The 20,598-nt window shown below is 38.9% G+C and overlaps 1 protein-coding gene across 1 annotated transcript in view; it reads right to left on the bottom strand.

Annotated features, from left to right (window-relative positions):
• The window catches only part of VWA8 (von Willebrand factor A domain containing 8), a 1,436,595-nt gene that overhangs the window by 256,295 nt on the left and 1,159,702 nt on the right, over positions 1 to 20,598 (bottom strand). The gene's annotated exons all lie outside the window — the stretch shown is intronic.

A 20,598-nucleotide genomic window follows, 5' to 3' on the forward strand; every position in this document is an offset into this window, starting at 1 on the left:
AGATGGTACTCTGAGGAATTTGTTTAGGATCTTGAGATCTAAAATTGGTCTGAAGGTTCCCTCTTTTTTGGGAACCACAAACAGATTGGAGTAAAACCCCTGCCCCTGTTCTGCTTTCGGAACTGGGCGGATCACTCCCATGGTATATAGGTCTTCTACACAGCATAAGAACGCCTTTCTTTTTGTCTGGTTTGCAGACAATTGAGAAAGATGGAATCTCCCCCTTGGAGGAGAATCTTTGAAATCTAGAAGATACCCCTGGGTAACGATTTCTAAAGCCCAGGAGTCCTGAACGTCTCTTGCCCAAGCCTGAGCAAAGAGAGAAAGTCTGCCCCCTACTAGATCCGGTCCCGGATCGGGGGCTACCCCTTCATGCTGTCTTGGTGGCAGCAGCGGGCTTCTTGGCCTGTTTACCTTTGTTCCAAGTCTGGCTAGGTCTCCAGACTGACTTGGATTGAGCACAATTCCCCTCTGGTTTTGCAGCAGGGGAAGAGGTAGAGGGACCACCTTTGAAGTTTCGAAAGGAACGAAAATTATTTTGTTTGGTCCTCATCTTATTTGTCTTATCCTGAGGAAGGGCATGGACATTCCCTCCAGTGATGTCTGAAATGATCTCTTTCAGTTCAGGCCCGAATAGGGTCTTACCTTTGAAAGGGATGGCTAAAAGCTTAGATTTTTATGACACATCAGCAGACCAGGACTTAAGCCATAACGCTCTACGCGCTAAAATGGCAAAACCTGAATTCTTTGCTGCTAATTTAGCCAGTTGAAAAGCGGCATCTGTAATGAAAGAATTAGCTAGCTTGAGAGCCCTAATTCTATCCAGAATATCATCTAATGGGGTCTCAACCTGAAGAGCCTCCTCCAGAGCCTCGAACCAAAAAGCAGCTGCAGTAGTTACAGGAACAATGCACGCTATAGGTTGGAGAAGAAAACCCTGATGAACAAATATTTTCTTAAGGAGACCCTCTAATTTTTTATCCATAGGATCTTTGAAAGCACAACTGTTCTCAATAGGTATAGTTGTACGCTTAGCCAGGGTAGAAATAGCTCCCTCCACCTTAGGGCCCGTCTGCCACGAGTCCCGCATGGTGTCTGATATGGGAAACATTTTCTTAAAAGTAGGAGGGGGAGCGAACGAAATACCTGGTTTATCCCACTCCTTAGTAACAATGTCCGAAATCCTCTTAGGGACCGGAAAAACATCAGTATAGGCAGGAACCTCTAGAAATCTGTCCATTTTACACAATTTCTCTGGAACTACAATAGGGTCACAATCATCCAGAGTCGCTAAAACCTCCCTGAGCAACAAGCGGAGGTGTTCTAGTTTAAATTTAAAAGCCGTCATATCTGAGTCTGTCTGAGGGAACATCTTTCCTGAATCAGATATCTCTCCCTCAGGCAGCAAATCCCTCACCCCCAACTCAGAACATTGTGAGGGTACATCGGATATGGCTAATAAAGCGTCAGAGAACTCAGCATTTGTTCTCATACCAGACCTACTGCGCTTCCCCTGCAACCCAGGCAGCTTAAATAAAACCTCTGTGAGGGTAGTATTCATAACTGCGGCCATATCTTGCAGGGTGAAAGAATTAGACGTTTGTGCGGGCTTTAATGGTTGTGACACTTGGAGAGAATTAGATGGCATAACCTGATTCCCTTCTAACTGAGAATCATCCTGCGACATACTTTTAGTAGCTAAAATATGTTCTTTGCAATTTATTGACCTTTCAGTGCATGAGGGACACATTCTAAGTGGGGGTTCCACAATGGCTTCTAAACATATTGAACAATGACTTTCCTCAATGTCAGACATGTTGAACAGGCTAGTAATGACTACAAACAAGCTTGAAAAACACTTTATTTAGTGAAAAAACAACAATCTTAAAAAACGGTACTGCGCCTTTAAGAGAAAAAAAGCATACACGTTCTGTAAAACTGCTTTAAAATACACCAAACTTTCCAAATTTTTGATAGCAGACTCAATTTGCGTAGTTAAGTTTGCCCCACAAGAAAATAAAACATTTAACCCTTTAATGTGCAAACCGGATTGAAATAAGGCCTAAATCCGGAAAAAACACCCCCAGCACCTCGCCACAGCCCTGCTGTGGCGCCTACCTGCCCTCAGGGATTGTAAATATGGGGTTAAAGCTTCGATTTGGCCCAAAACATCCACAAGGGCCCTCAAGAGTTGGAGCTTGCTGCTTGCTGAGTGAAAACAACTGCGCATCTGAGGCACGAAAATAGGCCCCGCCCATCTCACTCGATGTCTCTACAGCCTCAAAGAACTGCACCAGAGCAGTTTTAAACTAGCCATGTGGGTTCTGAGACCCAAAAAATAAGCCAAGTGTGCCCTCAATAAAGTTGGCCAAAAAACTTTATTGCCCACAAAACGTTAAAGCACTCCCAGTTACAAAACGTTTGCACCCCAAACATTCAAAAACTCAGTGTCAACCATTTTTTAATTAGCCCCTTATTGCAAGCTTAGTAATGCCCTTTTATAGCTCTTAGGATTACTGCTTACCCTTACCCTCATGGGGATACTGTCAGCCTTTCTGAAATACACAGTCTCTCCAGAAAAAATGACTGAACATACCTCACTGCTATATAGCATGAAAACGTTCCTCACACTGAAGTTTCTTGTACCCCTCAGCCTCTGTGGGAACTGTACTGGATCTTAGTGACAAATGCTAAGATCATCATCCTCAAGGCAGAAGTCTTCATCCATCTGCTGCCTGAGAGTAAATAGTACACACCGGTACCATTTAAAACAAAAAACTCTTGCTTGAAGAAATTAAAAACTAATATTTTATCACCTCTTTCACTTCACCCTTCCTAGTACTTAGAATAGGCAAAGAGAATGACTGGGGGTGGAGCTAAGGGAGGAGCTATATAGACAGCTCTGCTATGATGCTCTTTGCCACTTCCTGTTAGCAGGAGGATAATATCCCACAAGTAAAGGATGAATCCGTGGACTCGTCGTACCTTATAGAAGAAAAGCGTATTGTCCTGCTTTTCCTTTATGCAAGTAGTGCTAGTGGTGTATACAAGTACTTTCAACAACATCCCACAAAAATTATAGATTTAAAAATGCCAACATCATTAAAAATAAATTACATAATTAAAAAATGTAGTACAACAATTATAAATATCCCGGTTGAGGTTAAAATATGAACTATTTTTTTCAGCAGTGTGCTGTTGGTTCAAGGCTCCTCTTAGACAAACTATGATATAAATATTGTAATGAGGGACATCAGGACTAATCTCCCAGTGCAGAATTGCCACTCAAACTGTTGGCCAATTGCATAGTTGCCAACTGTCCTGTTTTCTCTGGGACAATCCTGTTTTTGGCTTCCTGCACCTTGTCCCTTGTTGAATTTAGTCAGTTTAATAATTTTGTGTGCAGTGCAGTATTCCCAGTCGCTGTGACTATTTTAATTTTACTCTATTATCTCGTGCTTAAAGTGTTTTTTCTGTAGTGTATCTGCGCTCATCTGTTACTCTGAGGTTTACTAGTGTATAGACAGGTGTCAGGTAAGAAGAAGCCATGAGATGTGCTGCATTAAGAGAGGGCAACTTATACATAGTAACATAGTAGATAAGGTTGAAAAAAGACTGAAGACCATCGAGTTCAACCTATACAAATCTAAAATACTTACAAAAAGCGCCAGTTAAGCTTAAATAACCCCATTAAAATGTGAGCCATTTAATACTAGCAATCATATCCATGAATTTTGTTTGTATACAGAAACTTATCCAGGCTATTTTTAAATGTATCTATGTTATTGGCATTCACTACCTCCTTTGGTAATGAGTTCCACAATTTTATTGCTCTCACAGTGAAAAAACGTTTCCGTTGCAGGAGATTATATCTCCTTTCCTCCAACCTTAAATTATGACCTCTTGTCAGAAACAATTTTCTTGGAATAAACAGAGCTTCTGCCATCTCTGTATATGGGCCTTGAATATATTTATATAAAGTAATCATGTCACCTCTCAAGCGCCTTTTTTCTAAAGAAAACAGACCCAGTTTGGCTAGCCTCTCCTCATAGGTTAATTTCTCCAATCCCCTTATTAGCTTTGTGGCCCTTCTCTGAACTTTTTCTAGTTCTGCAATATCTTTTTTAGCAATTGGTCCCCAGAACTGCACTCCAAACTCGAGGTGAGGTCTTACCAGGGCTTTATATAATGACAGAATTATACTTTCCTCCCTTGAATCAATGCCTCTTTTAATACATGCTAGTATCTTATTAGCCTTTGAAGCCGCTGCCCTGCATTGTGCACCCATCTTTAGCTTGTTATCTATTACTACTCCCAAATCCCTTTCTTCCTGTGTTTGGCTAAGTCTTGTCCCATTTAAAAAATACGTAGCCTGCTTATTTTTACTTCCAAAATGTAGAACCTTGCATTTTTCCGTATTAAATCTCATTTTGAAAAACTTATGAAAAATACATATGTCAAGGGCTGTTTTAAAGTAATGTTTTGAATAATGTTCCGTTATAAAAATGCTGACATATGTATATTTCATATATATCTTCCTTTAAAGGGCAATAAGGCAACCCTAGTTATATAATATCAGGGTGGCAGAATGCTTTGTATGAGAAAGCAAGGCATCTCAATAGTGTTGCACGATTTGGAACATGTTTAATTGCCCCCATTTTTATATTGATGCTTTGCTTAGCTGGGGCTTAAGGTATCAGTCTCTTCATGTGCTAGGACTTGAATTTAGAGAACATACAAAAAAAAAACTACTACCCACAATCACTGCAGCAGCAAAGATCAAAAATTTCCCTTATAAAATGCCACCTACTTGAGAAACTTTCAATAGTGATTTAGCAAAACTAAATCATAATAAACAATTCCTCAACATAGCTACATATATTTCCCTCGATTCTAGCAGCCCCATTATAAAGTTAGCAGCGCTAGCTAATTGTAGTTAGCAGGTTAAACATACTGAGGTAATACCACACTTAAAGGGACATGAAACCCAAAAAAATTATTTCATGATTCAGATAGAGAATACAATTCTAAACAACTTTCTAATTTACTTCTATTATTTAATTTGCTGTCTTCTCTTGTTATCCTTTGCTGAATGGTTTATCTAGGCAAGCTCAGGAGCAGCAAAGAACCTAGGGTCTAGTTGCTGATTGGTGGCTGGATATATTTACCGATTGTCATTGGCTCACCCATGTGTTCAACTAGAAACCAGTAGTGCACTGCTGCTCCTTCAACAAATTATACCAAGAGAATGAAACAAATTAGATAATAGAAGTAAATTAAAAAGTTTTTTAAAATTGTATCCTCTATCTGAATCATGAAAGAAATTTTTTGGGTTTCATGTCCCTTTAAGCAACAAAACAAACAACCCTTGCTTGCTTGGTACTTGCTGTTTAGATATTCTTCCTATGCCAATTATGATGAGGAGCTTGATGATTAAACCTGTATGAAAGGGCTATACAACACTGCTAAACGAAAATGCTCCAAAGTGTTAAGGTAACTTTGTTATTGGATTACTGCTACTGGGAGCTAGCTGACCACATCTGGTGAGTCAATGACAAAAGACAAATGCGTTCAGTCACCAATCAGAAGCTAGCTCTCATATTCTTTTTTTAAAAAGGTACCAAGAGAACAAAGTAAATTTGATAACTGAAGTAAATTTTAAAATAACATGCTCTATCTGAATCATGAAAGTTTAATTTTAACTTTCCTATCCCTTTCTATGTGCTTGTTTTAACGTGGATTTGACTAGGAGGAGATATGCAAACCATAAATGGGTGTGGCTCTTCTGAAAACTGTCCATGGAAATATTTTTCAAATGTAGGCAACTATGCCAATAGATGGTTATAGATCTACAGCTAACAATAAAAATAAAAGTATCAGATACACCTCTTTGTTTTCAGAAATGTATTTTAAAGCCTATATTCTTGATTACAGAGGCAGCACTTGCCCAAGAAACTAAACAAAACAAATAATGAATACAACAACTTAATACAGACAACACACATAAAAATACACAAATATAATCTTATATTTCCTTCTTGCCAGGACCATGATATTTAGGGAGTCTTGGTACAGGACAGGCAAGAGCTCTGCTAGGCACCCACATCAAATATGGAGAACTCAATTTTGGACTTATCAATAAAAATAAAAAAAAAGTCCTAGTGACCCCCAATTTACTTATCCAATTGCATCACAGGAAGAAGTATACTGTTTGAATTAAAATGCTAATTGATGCAAGCTTTGACTCTTACTAAAAGAATGTATAACATTTATTATGCACAGAGAGTTAGGCACCAAAGCACAAGTCAGGTTGTCCTGAAATTACTCATCCGCAAAGACCCCATTACAATGTTTATGCTTCCCAGTCCTTTAGTTGTTCAGAGACTACCATATGTATAAAGCTGTCAGGTATGAAAGGAGCATTCATGCAGAAAAAGCATTACCTCTTACGTATCACTCACTGCTGTACTGCTCGGCTATTTCTGAAATACACAGATGTGAAAGTGACAGCTGGATCTTTTAACTGGTGCCAGACTCGCCAAACCACTCAGACTGACTAGGTACAAAACAAACCTACTAACAAGAGGTATAATCTTCATTAATCTTACTCATTTTATCAGCACTTTGTGACCTGGATTTTTCAGTCTTTTTTGGCATTAGTCCCCTCAGGTCTGTCCAGACCAGGATCATGGGAATTTCATCCCCAGTCTCCATTAACTCATTTTAAATACATTTATGCTGACGCCAAACTTTAAAACTAATCCCATAGATATCATTAAAATATAATATTTGAGAAAATTTTTTTTTCCAAATAATTATGATCCATATCTTTAGTCTTTAGTTCGCCAATGATTAATTTTTACTGTGACAAAACACTCGTGAGATTCTTAGTAAATTGCTAGTAATGTCAGTTCTTTTATCTATTCTGACTTTATTCCAGACATGGAGATTATCCAAAATATCAGAGTTTTAAAGCTGGAATCTCTGGAATATTGAATAGTGAATTAAAGGGACACTCAAGACAAAATTAAAGAGACACTCTACACCAGAATTGTTATTGTTTAAAAAGATAGATAATCCCATTATTATCCATTCCCCAGTTTTGCATAACCAACACTGTTATATTAATATACTTTTTACCTTTGTGATTACCTTGTATCTAAGCCTCTGCAGACTGCTCCCTTATATCAGTTCTTTTGACAGACATGCATTTTAGCCAATCAGTGCTGACTCATAAATAACTCCACGGGAGTGAGCACAAATTTATCTATACGACACACATGAACAAGCAGTGTCTAACTGTGAAAAACTGTCAAAATGCAATGAGATAAGAGGCAGTTAGATCAATGGCTTAGAAATTAGCATATGAGACTACCTAGGTTTAAATTTTCACAAAGAATACCAAGAGAGCAAAGCAAATTTGATTATGAAAGTAAATTGGAAAGTTGTTTAAAATGGCATGCCCTATTGAAACATGAATGTTTAACTTTAACTAGACTGCCCCTTTAAACTTTCATGATTCAGATAGAGCATGCAATTTAAAAAAAAAACTTTCCAATTTACTTCCATTAACAAAATGTGCACAATCTTTTTATATTTACACTTTTTGAATCACCAGCTCCTACTGAGCATGCACAAGAATTCCCAGAATATATGTATATGCATTTGTGATTGGCTGATGGCTGTCACATGATACAGGGGGAGTGGAAATAGACATAACTTTGAAATTTGTCAGAAAAAAATTTACAACTCATTTGAAGTTCAGACTAAGGGATATTGCATTGTCTTCTTATCATGCATTTGTTGATTATGCAAATCTACTGTATTTCAGTTTAGCTCTGTTGAAAAGGTAGCTGGAAAGTCCACTGCAAGTGGGAAATAGCAGACACTCCCCCCCCTTCCCCTTCTTTTGCATATGAAAACAGGAGCAAGCTGGAGAAGGTAGCTGACGGTATTCAAATAAAACTTTGGGGCTTGGTTAGGAGTCTGAAAATCAGAGCAATGTTATTTAAAAATAAGCAAAATTATACATTTTTTAAAAAAAAAAAAACTTTATGGGCTTTATAAATAGATCATCTACAAAACATTTATGCAAAGAAAAAATGAGTGTATAATGTCCCTTTAACCCTTTCGTGACAGGGTTAAAGTGTCTACATCGGAACACCTGTTCCGATGTAGACAAATTGAAACTACGCGATCGTGCATACGATCGCGAGATTTCAATTATTGGATCGCATCTGGGGGGCGTCCCTACAACCCTAGGAACGCCCTCCAGACCGCGATCAAGTCCTTGAAGCGCAGAAGGCTTCAGGACAGCCGTTTGATATGACGTTCTATTCCGTCATAACGGCTTTAAAGCCCAGTGTAAATATGACGGAATAGAACGGCATAACGGCGTTAAAAGGTTAAGTAAACATGCCTTCCAGATCATCATAAAAACATTTTCCCTGCCAACGGCCTCTGTAGTCTAGACACTTGCTTTAACCTTTTATTACATTTCATGTCATTGTTTTAAAGGGACATTCTAATGTAATTACAAAGCACTCCCTCCTTAGAATATTTTATTATAAAAAAATACTTATTTGGCACTATTTGTTTAACCAGTGCAAACAAGTAAAACACATAGTTAAAGTTGCGTACCAAGGTGAAATGCATTATCGATAGACATGTTTAGTGAGACAACTACGTAATACATTTGTTTAATAATAATATGTAAATCAGAAAATTTTATTCATACACTAGTCAAGAATGTCCCTTGAGGAACGCTGCTGTACCATGAGTCATCATTTGAAGGGAGGTTTAAGTGCTGGGCACTACCACACTTTCGTACATCTAGTGGCAGGATTCCAACATTTTAGGAACAGGTTCTCTAACGTCTATATAATACAGAACCTATAAAGTTTCTAAATTGTAAGAACAGGCTGCATACATCCTAACATTTTCCAAGGGCTTTCTAAGACAGGGAGGAGAGAAGGACTTGTGGACAGTGGGGCAGCAGGTGTTCTGTGAGTGGGACTGAGGGGAGTTGTGTGTGTCTTGGGCCGGAGCCTGCACAGTCCATGGAAACTGTAACATTTGTACTGTAGGTGGGAATGAGCCAAGTTGGACGTGTCTAGGGAAGGGCTATGACATTTGTCCTGAAGTAGTAGGAAAGACAGCAGGCAGACCTCCCAAAGCAATGCTGCAAGATCCAGCATGATTGTGAGATATACAACACAGTTACTACACTTTGTTTAACCCCATGCAAGTGCCAGTTGGTGAAGGTCCTCATCTAATAGTGAGCGCGGCCATTTTGTAAATAGGTATTCTGGCACCCTGTGATAGAAGCAGTAAGTATTCACAGATTAAAGGGCCATTCTAGTGATGCAACTAAATGCTCTAACCCTGCAACAAGCGCTGCTGACTGGATCAGTGTCAGTTTCCACTCAAGCCCAAATCTAAAGGGATACAAAACCTAAAATGTTTCTTTTGTGATTCAGACACAGCACACCATTTATAAAAAAGATTCCAATTTACTTCTATTATCAAATTTGTTATATTCCCATGACATTCAGTGGGTTGAAGAAATACCTTAGTAGGCATCTGAAGCATTACATGGCAGGAAATAGTGCTGCCATCTAGTGCTTTTGCAAATGGATAACATTATTGCAAAACTGCTGCCATATAGTGCTCCATAAATGGGCTGGCTCCTAACTATACGTCCCTGCTCTTCAACAAAAGATACCAAGAGAATGACGAAAATTTGCTAATAGAAGTAAATTAGAAAGTTGTCTAAAATGCTCTGATTTATGAAAGAAACATTTTGGGTTTCATGTCCCTTTAACTATATGTTTAACCCTTTGTCGGAGTTAACCACATAGCTTTACCACTTCATGAGTTTATTTCATCACTTTAATGGCTCTTTAATGATAGATCTGTATTGTCATCTTTAGGTTAGTGTTCAAGATATAGAGCGGGAGCTTTACATTTTTCCATCTCCATTTTGTATATTAAAAAAACCCCTCAAGAATAATGTCGGACAACACAGCTCCTACTGCACAAATGTAAATCTCAGCAGCATAATTCCTGATCTGTGAATACGCACCCCTCCTGCACTGGGCGCAATAACACCTACGTTTCAAGATGGCATCAGCCATTTTGAAGTTGTAGCACCTTCACCAACTGGCACCTGTAAGGGGTTTAACCCCTTAACGACCAAGGACGTACGCCACACGTCCTAAAAAAAAATACAGTTAATGACCGAGGACGTGTGGCGTACGTCCTTGGTCTGGAAAGCAGCTGGAAGCGATCCTCCTCGCTTCCAGCTGCTTTCCGGTTATTGCAGTGATGCCTCGATATGGAGGCATCCTGCAATAACCCCCCTTGGCCATCCGATGCAGAGAGAGCCACTCTGTGGCCCTCTCTGCACCGGACATCGATGGCCGGTATTGTTGGTGCGTGGGAGCTTACGTGGGAGGCGGGTGGGCGGCCATCGGTGCTCAGTGTGGAGTGGAGGGGGGCGGGATCGGGGGCGGGAGCTACGGGGGCGCGCACGGGAGCGCGCGCGTGCACGGGGGTGGTGGGCGGGTGCGTGCACGGGGCGGGAGCGGGTGGGAACCGCTACACTACAGAAAAAAAAGGTTAAAAGTTAAAAACACCAATACTGTAAAATATAATCTAAGGGACCTGGAAGGGGTTGGGGGTTGGTCTCGGTGGGGGGGGGGAAAGCTACACTACAGAAAAGGGAATTTTTTTTTAAAAAAAGGCACATTTTGTTACAAAACTGGGTACTGGCAGACAGCTGCCAGTACCCAAGATGGCGCCCATTATTGCAGAGGGGAAGGGTTAGAGAGCAGTTTGGTGGGGGATCAGTGAGGTTGGGGTCTAAGGGGGGATCCTACACATCAGCATATGTAAATATGCTTCTTCTTTTTTTTAAAAAAAGGGCCAAATACCTTTTATTTTAGTACTGGCAGAGTTTCTGCCAGTACTTAAGATGGCGGGGACAATTGTGGGGTGGGGGAGGGAAGAGAGCTGTTTGGGAGGGATCAGGGGGTCTGATGTTTCAGGTGGGAGGCTGAGCTCTACACTAAAGCTAAAATTAACCCTGCAAGCTCCCTACAAGCTACATAATTAACCCCTTCACTGCTAGCCATAATACACGTGTGATGCGCAGCGGCATTTAGAGGCCTTCTAATTACCAAAAAGCAATGCCAAAGCCATATATATCTGCTATTTCTGAACAAAGGGGATCCCAGAGAAGCATTTACAACCATTTGTGCCATAATTGCACAAGCTGTTTGTAAATAATTTCAGTGAGAAACCTAAAATTGAGAAAAAATTAACGTTTTTTTTAATTTGATCGCATTTGGCGGTGAAATGGTGGCATGAAATATACCAAAATTGGCCTAGATCAATACTTGGGGTTGTCTACTACACTACACTAAAGCTAAAACTACCCCAAAAAGCTCCCTACATGCTCCCTAATTAACCCCTTCACTGCTGGGCATAATACACGTGTGGTGCGCAGTGGCATTTAGCGGCCTTCTAATTACCAAAAAGCAACACCAAAGTCATATATGTCTGCTATTTCTGAACAAAGGGGATCCCAGAGAAGAATTTACAACCATTTATGCCATAATTGCACAAGCTGTTTGTAAATAATTTAAGTTAGAAACCAAAAGTTTGTGAAAAAATTTGTGAAAAGTGAACGATTTTTTTGTATTTGATTGCATTTGGCGGTGGAATGGTGGCATGAAATATACCAAAATGGGCCTAGATCAATACTTTGGGTTGTCTACTAAAAAAAAATATATTCATGTCAATGGATATACAGAGATTCCTGAAAGATATCAGTGCTCTAATGTAACTATCGCTAATTTTGAAAAGAAATGGTTTGGAAATAGCAAAGTGCTACTTGTATTTATGGCCCTATAGTTTACAAAAAAAAGCAAAGAACATGTAAACATTGGGTATTTCTAAACTCAGGACAAAATTTAGAAACTATTTAGCATGGGTGTTTTTTGGTGGTTGTAGATGTGTAACAGATTTTGGGGGTCAAAGTTAGAAAAAGTGTGTTTTTTTCCATTTTTTCCTCATATTTTATATAAAATTTTATAGTAAATTATAAGATATGATGAAAATAATGGTATCTTTAGAAAGTCCATTTAATGGCGAGAAAAACGATATATAATATGTGTGGTTACAGTAAATGAGTAAGAGGAAAATTACAGCTAAACACAAACACCGCAAAAATGTAAAAATAGCCTTGGTCCCAAACAGACAGAAAATGGAAAAGTGCTGTGGTCATTAAGGGGTTAAACAAGATTGAAGAGAGCTAGAGGCAAAGAAAGAAAAACAAGAGAATGGCAAACAGTTTAATGTCCTTTTTAAGTAAAAAATGTGAGTTCCCCAACCACTATGGAAACATTATTTGCTGCGTTTTTTTAGTCACATAATATGTTTCAATATGCAGATGAGCTACAAGATGAATTAAAGCAGCAATGGAATAACTCACAAGGTAAACACTTCTGTAAACGCTTAAAAACTCAAATAATCGTCTAATGCACACTGCAAAACATCTCTAACATATTACACTAAAATTAAAGGCCTGGATTAAATCTGCCCTCCCCCTGTGCATTCAAGTGTAATATTTCAACCTCATTAATTACACAAGACGTCAGTTTTGCCTTCAGTGATATCAATTAATATTAAAGCAGCAACTATAACTAAACTAGCAAAGTAAATATGTAGCTGTACTAAGTCTCAATACTAGATGAGAAAAAGAAAAAAGTGTAATAGGAATTTCGTTTGCACAATAATAAAATCCATTCTGCTGGCAGCTGCTTTATAGTGGATGATGGAATTTCTATTAGCTACACTGGTAGTGAAATAATAATACAGTGAGTTATGGGAATCTTCTCAAAGAGGGAAATGACAACCACTAATACCTTTTTTTTTATTATTCATGATTAGTTTGTAAAGGTTTGCTACCAGTCACATACTTTCATGTCTGGAAAGCTAAGGCATGTTGGTTAATTATATAAAATTACACAAAGGGGTTCAGAGAAACAGATTTAATGAGAGACCCTGAAGGCTGTTTATCTTCTGTTAATATACCATGACAAAAGTTCCTTTGTTGTCTACGCATGCAACCTGTATGGTATCTAAAGTCTGCAATGCCAGCTAAATATGCCGTGCATTATAGATCTGTTTATGTGGCACTGAAAAAGTTAATCAGGGCATATTTTCATATTAAATCAATAAATAAAAGTTAATGATAAGCTAAATGTGTTTTATTTTTGTTTGAGGACATGGATGCTGCATATTTTGAAGCATACACACAATGTGCCAGGTGCAAGCATACTGCTAAGTCCACTGTAAATAATAAGATTATATGGATCCATTCAGTTAAAGTGGTATTGCGGTTATTTACTCAGATATAAAGCATCCTACAGAGATCAAATGACTTAAAAAGCAGCTGAATACGAATATAATGATTTAATTAAAAAAAGCTTTAGATTAAATTTAAAATAAATGCTGTTTCACCATATTAATGGAATCTATTTACAGCATTTAGTGTTTTATAGATGAGTTTTACAGGTATGCAGACAGTTTTCTTCTAATATTGGTCTAGATTACAAGTGGAGCACTATATATCGCTTTCATGAAAGTGATATTAGTGCTCCACTTTGTAATACCAATGCACAATAATGTGCACTGGTATTAAACGCTAGCTGCAATGCAAGCTCATGTTCGCATTGCTAGGTAGCATTGCACTCACAAGAGCGTGCTACCATAGGCTCCAATGGGAGCCTCGTTCTGATGAAGTCAGAGACGGCATAAGAACTTCAGCAACAGCGAAGGGGGTAAGTGGTGTAGCGATGGCAGCAATCAAATATATATATATATATATATATATATATATATATATATATATATATATATATATATATATGTATACTGATAAGCATATACATACTGTATATATTTACTGGGAACACACAGTTCCCATTGACCGCAATTTAAAGTCACTTTTCAGTGAACATCCCACTCCCAACATCTTTAACCCCAAAATACTGCCTAGTGCAGTAATTTTATTAAAAAATAAAGATGCTGCCATTTTTTAATAATTTACACTTGACAGTAGTTTGGAGTTATTTGGGGCTGATTTATAAAATTTTAATATATATAAATTAATTTTATAAGCGCTAATTGCTACCACTAGCTTGCGATAGCAATAACCAGCCACTTGTAATGACTGGTTAATTATTGCACTCACACAAACGGGCAAATGCGCCTGTTTGCGGGAGCGCAACAATTTAGCGCTCCAATTGTAATCTAGCCCATTGTGTGTTTTTAAGTTAAAGGGACATTCTAACGGCTTTCTCTGATTTGATAGATGTCATCGTTTTTAAATTACTGTTTTGTACTGATTCAGTTTAAGGTAGTGAGAGGAGATACAGGATGAAATATTAGAAAGACAGTTAGATGGCCCATACCGCCGTCTGGATAAGGATGGACCACCGCTGCCGGGATGGAAGGGGACCACAGCAGTTGGCGATCACGTAGGAGCTGGATTCAAGTTTGGTCATTACCATCATTTTTTTGGGGTGGTTTTTTATTTTTAGAATAGGGTTTTTTCTTTTCTTTTTGGGCAGCAAAAGAGCTTTAGGGCACTGCCGCACCAAATAAATGCCCTTTTCAGGACAACTTTAACAGTAGGCTTTTCTAGATAGGCTTTTTTTGTTGGGTGGGGGGTTACTTGTATTGTAGAATAGGGTAGTATTTATTTTTCTGAAAAAGAGCTTAATCACTTTAGGGAAATGCCCTACAAAAAGTCCTTCTAAGGGCTATTGCTATAGTATATTTTAGTGTTAGTATAGTTTTTTTATTTTGGGGTGCTTTTTTTCAGTGGGGCTTTAGTTTTAGAATAGGCATAACTGTGTGTTTTTTATTTTTTGGTAATTTGTTTGTTTTTCTTCTTTAATGGTAGATTATTTTTTTTAAATTTAAATTTAGTTTTCTTTTTTTTTTAAGGCAATCGTAGGTTTCAGTTTTTATTAACTTAGGGGGTGTTAGGCTAGTCATGTTAGGGGGGTTAGCTGGTTAGGGGTTTAAAGGTTAGCGGGTACTTTGCAATGGGGTTGTGGCGGTTTATGGGTTAATAGTGTAGAGGGGTATTTTGCAATGGGGTTGTAGTTGTTTAGCGGTAAATAGTGTAGTGGGGTACTTTTCGGTGGGCTATATTGTGGTTTAGCGGTTAATAGTGTAGTGGGTACTTTGCGGTAAGCTATGCAGCAGTTTATGGGGTTAATAGTATAGAGGGGTACTTTGCATTGTGGGGGTGTGGCGGTTGGGTTATTAGAGTAGGGGCCTTTTGGTGATTCAGGTTACCGCATAAGTATGGGTTTTTATCCCACTTTTCTCACTCCATTGACGTCTATGGGGGAGTACGTTAACGTGGTTATATTCTAACTTCGGCTCTTTGCACGTGTGAGCAAAAAATCTTTACTTTTAATGTGCACTACCCGATGCGCATAGAGACGAAGTGGAGCGAGTGCGTGAGCCCTAAATGTACAGTTAGACAGGTAGGAGGAGAACCACAAAAAGATTGAAGGGTTTGGAGCAAGAGAGGATGGTCGACAGTATCAAAGGAAAGGGGAAGTAGGGAAATAGGGTGGTAGTTGGATGGGGAGGTTGGATTGATAGAAGGTTTTTTGAGTATAGGTGTGACTAGAACATGTTTAAGGGATGAGTGAAATATACCAGAGCTGAGGGAGAGATTGAAAATATGTCTGAAGATTGGAGTAAGAGTAGGAGAGAGGGAAGGAAGTCGTTGTGAGGGGGTGGGAGTGAGGGGTGAGAGGATATTATAAGTGCAGAAACTTCATTCTCAGTAACAGAGTCACAAGGGCTGAATATGTGGCTATGTGGGTTCTGGACACTGGAGACTGATAGTTTTTTGAGAAATCATTTTGTTTCTGATGGAATCAATTTTGTTGTTGAAGTGTCTGGCAGACGTCATATTTCCATTAGTATGTCCTTTTAAATTACATAATGTACTTCTTCTGTATAATCTTCCACTAGCAAAAATGTTTTCCATACAGAGAAGGCATTTTATGTACAATCATAAATATGATTCTCATATTCTCCTAATGAAGCTTGCAAACGATTATCAGCAGCAACACTTTTATTATGAACATTTAAACTGAAAGCAACAATAAATTAGTAAGAAAAAACAAAGCATGAGAAGTAGGTATAAGAGTTGAAAAAGCAGCACCACGTTAAAATTCAATTAAAAGAAACATAAAATAAATTGTACATAGTAAAAGATACTTTTTCATTATTTATTTTGTCAATTTTTCCCACAATTAACCTCTGAAAACTGAGATTTTCTACTAACCCCTAGATAGGCTGGACTAGATCCTGTTGATTTCAGAACTCTGACACTTCTACAGGCTATGCAGTATTGGCTCAATCATAGCTCAATCGTAGCTGAAATCAAAGTAGATAAGATAAATATATCCAAAAGGTTTATCAAGGGGTATATTCTTGGACTGCAAAATGCAACAAAATTACAGTTTGAAATGCCTTTGCATGCAGACTGCAATGCAGTTTTAACCCTTTAATAACCAATGACAGAATTATTTTGGTAAAACTGAAGCTGTGTCCTTAAGGAGTTGAGTTGATAGATACTATGGCCTAGATTTGGAGTTTTGCGGTAGAAGGGCTGTTAACGCTCCGCGGGCTTTTTTCTGGCCGCACCATAAATTTAACTCTGGTATCGAGAGTTCAAACAAATGCTGCGTTAGGCTCCAAAAAAGGAGCGTAGAGCATTTTTACCGCAAATGCAACTCTCGATACCAGAGTTGCTTACGGACGCGGCCAGCCTCAAAAACGTGCTTGTGCACGATTCTCCCATAGGAAACAATGGGGCTGTTTGAGCTGAAAAAAAACCTAACACCTGCAAAAAAGCAGCGTTCAGCTCCTAACGCAGCCCCATTGTTTCCTATGGGGAAACACTTCCTACGTCTGCACCTAACACGCTAACATGTACCCCGAGTCTAAACACCCCTAACCTTACACTTATTAACCCCTAATCTGCCGCTCCCGCTATCGCTGACCCCTGCATATTTTTTTTAACCCCTAATCTGCCGCTCCGTAAACCGCCGCAACCTACGTTATCCCTATGTACCCCTAATCTGCTGCCCCTAACACCGCCGACCCCTATATTATATTTATAAACCCCTAATCTGCCACCCCCAACGTCGCCTCCACCTACCTACAATAATTAACCCCTAATCTTCCGACCGCAAAGCGCCGCCACCTACGTTATCCCTATGTACCCCTAATCTGCTGCCCCTAACACCGCCGACCCCTATATTATATTTATTAACCCCTAATCTGCCCCCCACAACGTCGCCGACACCTGCCTACACTTATTAACCCCTAATCTGCCGAGCGGACCTGAGCGCTACTATAATAAAGTTATTAACCCCTAATCCGCCTCACTAACCCTATCATAAATAGTATTAACCCCTAATCTGCCCTCCCTAACATCGCCGACACCTAACTTCAATTATTAACCCCTAATCTGACGACCGGAGCTCACCGCTACTATAATAAATGGATTAACCCCTAAAGCTAAGTCTAACCCTAACACTAACACCCCCCTAACTTAAATATAATTTACATCTAACGAAATAAATTAACTCTTATTAAATTAATTATTCCTATTTAAAGCTAAATACTTACCTGTAAAATACATCCTAATATAGCTACAATATAAATTATAATTATATTATAGCTATTTTAGGATTTATATTTATTTTACAGGCAACTTGGTAATTATTTTAACCAGGTACAATAGCTATTTAATAGTTACCTAGTTAAAATAATAACAAATTTACCTGTAAAATAAATCCTAACCTAAGATATAATTAAACCTAACACTACCCTATCAATAAATTAATTAAATAAACTACCTACAATTACCTACAATTAACCTAACACTACACTATCAATAAATTAATTAAACACAATTCCTACAAATAAATACAATTAAATAAACTAGCTAAAGTACAAAAAATAAAAAAGAACTAAGTTACAAAAAATAAAAAAATATTTACAAACATAAGAAAAATATTACAACAATTTTAAACTAATTACACCTACTCTAAGCCCCCTAATAAAATAACAAAGCCCCCCAAAATAAAAAATTCCCTACCCTATTCTAAATTAAAAAAGGTAAAAGCTCTTTTACCTTACCAACCCTGAACAGGGCCCTTTGCGGGGCATGCCCCAAGAATTTCAGCTCTTTTGCCTGTAAAAAAAAACATACAATACCCAAGCCCCCCAACATTACAACCCACCACCCACATACCCCTAATCTAACCCAAACCCCCCTTAAATAAACCTAACACTAAGCCCCTGAAGATCTTCCTACCTTGTCTTCACCATCCAGGTTCACCGATCCGTCCTGAAGAGCTCCTCCGATGTCCTGATCCAATCCCAAGCGGGGGGCTGAAGAGGTCCATGATCCGGTCAAAGTCTTCATCCAAGCGGGGCAGAAGAGGATCTTCCATCCGATTGAAGTCTTCATCCAAGCAGCATCCATCCGGAGCGAAGCGGCAGGATCCTGAAGACCTCCAGCGCGGAACATCCATCCGGCCCGACGACTGAACGACGAATGACTGTTCCTTTAAGGGACGTCATCCAAGATGGCGTCCCTCAAATTCCGATTGGCTGATAGGATTCTATCAGCCAATTGGAATTAAGGTAGGAATTTTCTGATTGGCTGATGGAATCAGCCAATCAGAATCAAGTTCAATCCGATTGGCTGATCCAATCAGCCAATCATATTGAGCTCGCATTCTATTGGCTGTTCCGATCAGCCAATAGAATGCGAGCTCAATCTGATTGGCTGATCGGATCAGCCAATCGGATTGAACTTGATTCTGATTGGCTGATTCCATCAGCCAATCAGAAAATTCCTACCTTAATTCCGATTGGCTGATAGAATCCTATCAGCCAATCGGAATTCGAGGGACGCCATCTTGGATGACGTCCCTTAAAGGAACAGTCATTCGTCGTTCAGTCGTCGGGCCGGATGGATGTTCCGCGCTGGAGGTCTTCAGGATCCTGCCGCTTCGCTCCGGATGGATGCTGCTTGGATGAAGACTTCAATCGGATGGAAGATCCTCTTCTGCCCCGCTTGGATGAAGACTTTGACCGGATCATGGACCTCTTCAGCCCCCCGCTTGGGCTTGGATCAGGACATCGGAGGAGCTCTTCAGGACGGATCGGTGAACCTGGATGGTGAAGACAAGGTAGGAAGATCTTCAGGGGCTTAGTGTTAGGTTTATTTAAGGGGGGTTTGGGTTAGATTAGGGGTATGTGGGTGGTGGGTTGTAATGTTGGGGGGCTTGGGTATTGTATGTTTTTTTTTACAGACAAAAGAGCTGAAATTCTTGGGGCATGCCCCGCAAAGGGCCCTGTTCAGGGCTGGTAAGGTAAAAGAGCTTTTACCTTTTTTAATTTAGAATAGGGTAGGGAATTTTTTATTTTGGGGGGCTTTGTTATTTTATTAGGGGGCTTAGAGTAGGTGTAATTAGTTTAAAATTGTTGTAATATTTTTCTTATGTTTGTAAATATTTTTTTATTTTTTGTAACTTAGTTCTTTTTTATTTTTTGTACTTTAGCTAGTTTATTTAATTGTATTTATTTGTAGGAATTGTGTTTAATTAATTTATTGATAGTGTAGTGTTAGGTTAATTGTAGGTAATTGTAGGTAGTTTATTTAATTAATTTATTGATAGGGTAGTGTTAGGTTTAATTATATCTTAGGTTAGGATTTATTTTACAGGTAAATTTGTTATTATTTTAACTAGGTAACTATTAAATAGCTATTGTACCTGGTTAAAATAATTACCAAGTTGCCTGTAAAATAAATATAAATCCTAAAATAGCTATAATATAATTATAATTTATATTGTAGCTATATTAGGATGTATTTTACAGGTAAGTATTTAGCTTTAAATAGGAATAATTTATTTAATAAGAGTTAATTTATTTCGTTAGATTTAAATTATATTTAACTTAGGGGGGTGTTAGAGTTAGGGTTAGACTTAGCTTTAGGGGTTAATCCATTTATTATAGTAGCGGTGAGCTCCGGTCGTCAGATTAGGGGTTAATAATTGAAGTTAGGTGTCGACGATGTTAGGGAGGGCAGATTAGGGGTTAATACTATTTATTATAGGGTTAGTGAGGCGGATTAGGGGTTAATAAATATAATATAGGGGTCGGCGGTGTTAGGGGCAGCAGATTAGGGGTACATAGGGATAACGTAGGTGGCGGCGCTTTGCGGTCGGAAGATTAGGGGTTAATTATTTTAAGTAGCTGGCGGCGACGTTGTGGGGGGCAGGTTAGGGGTTAATAAATGTAATACAGGGGTCGGCGGGGTTAGGGGCAGCAGATTAGGGGTACATAAGTATAACGTAGACTTCCGGTGGGCGGCCCTACAAGATGGCTGCAGGCTTCATCAGCTCTGAGGAAATCTACTCCTAACGCTAATATTGCTGCTACCTATCTACACCATCTGCATCTCCCTTGACAGGC

This window comes from Bombina bombina, chromosome 3 (genome assembly GCF_027579735.1).
Source record: "Bombina bombina isolate aBomBom1 chromosome 3, aBomBom1.pri, whole genome shotgun sequence".
Taxonomy (NCBI): Eukaryota; Metazoa; Chordata; class Amphibia; order Anura; family Bombinatoridae; genus Bombina; species Bombina bombina.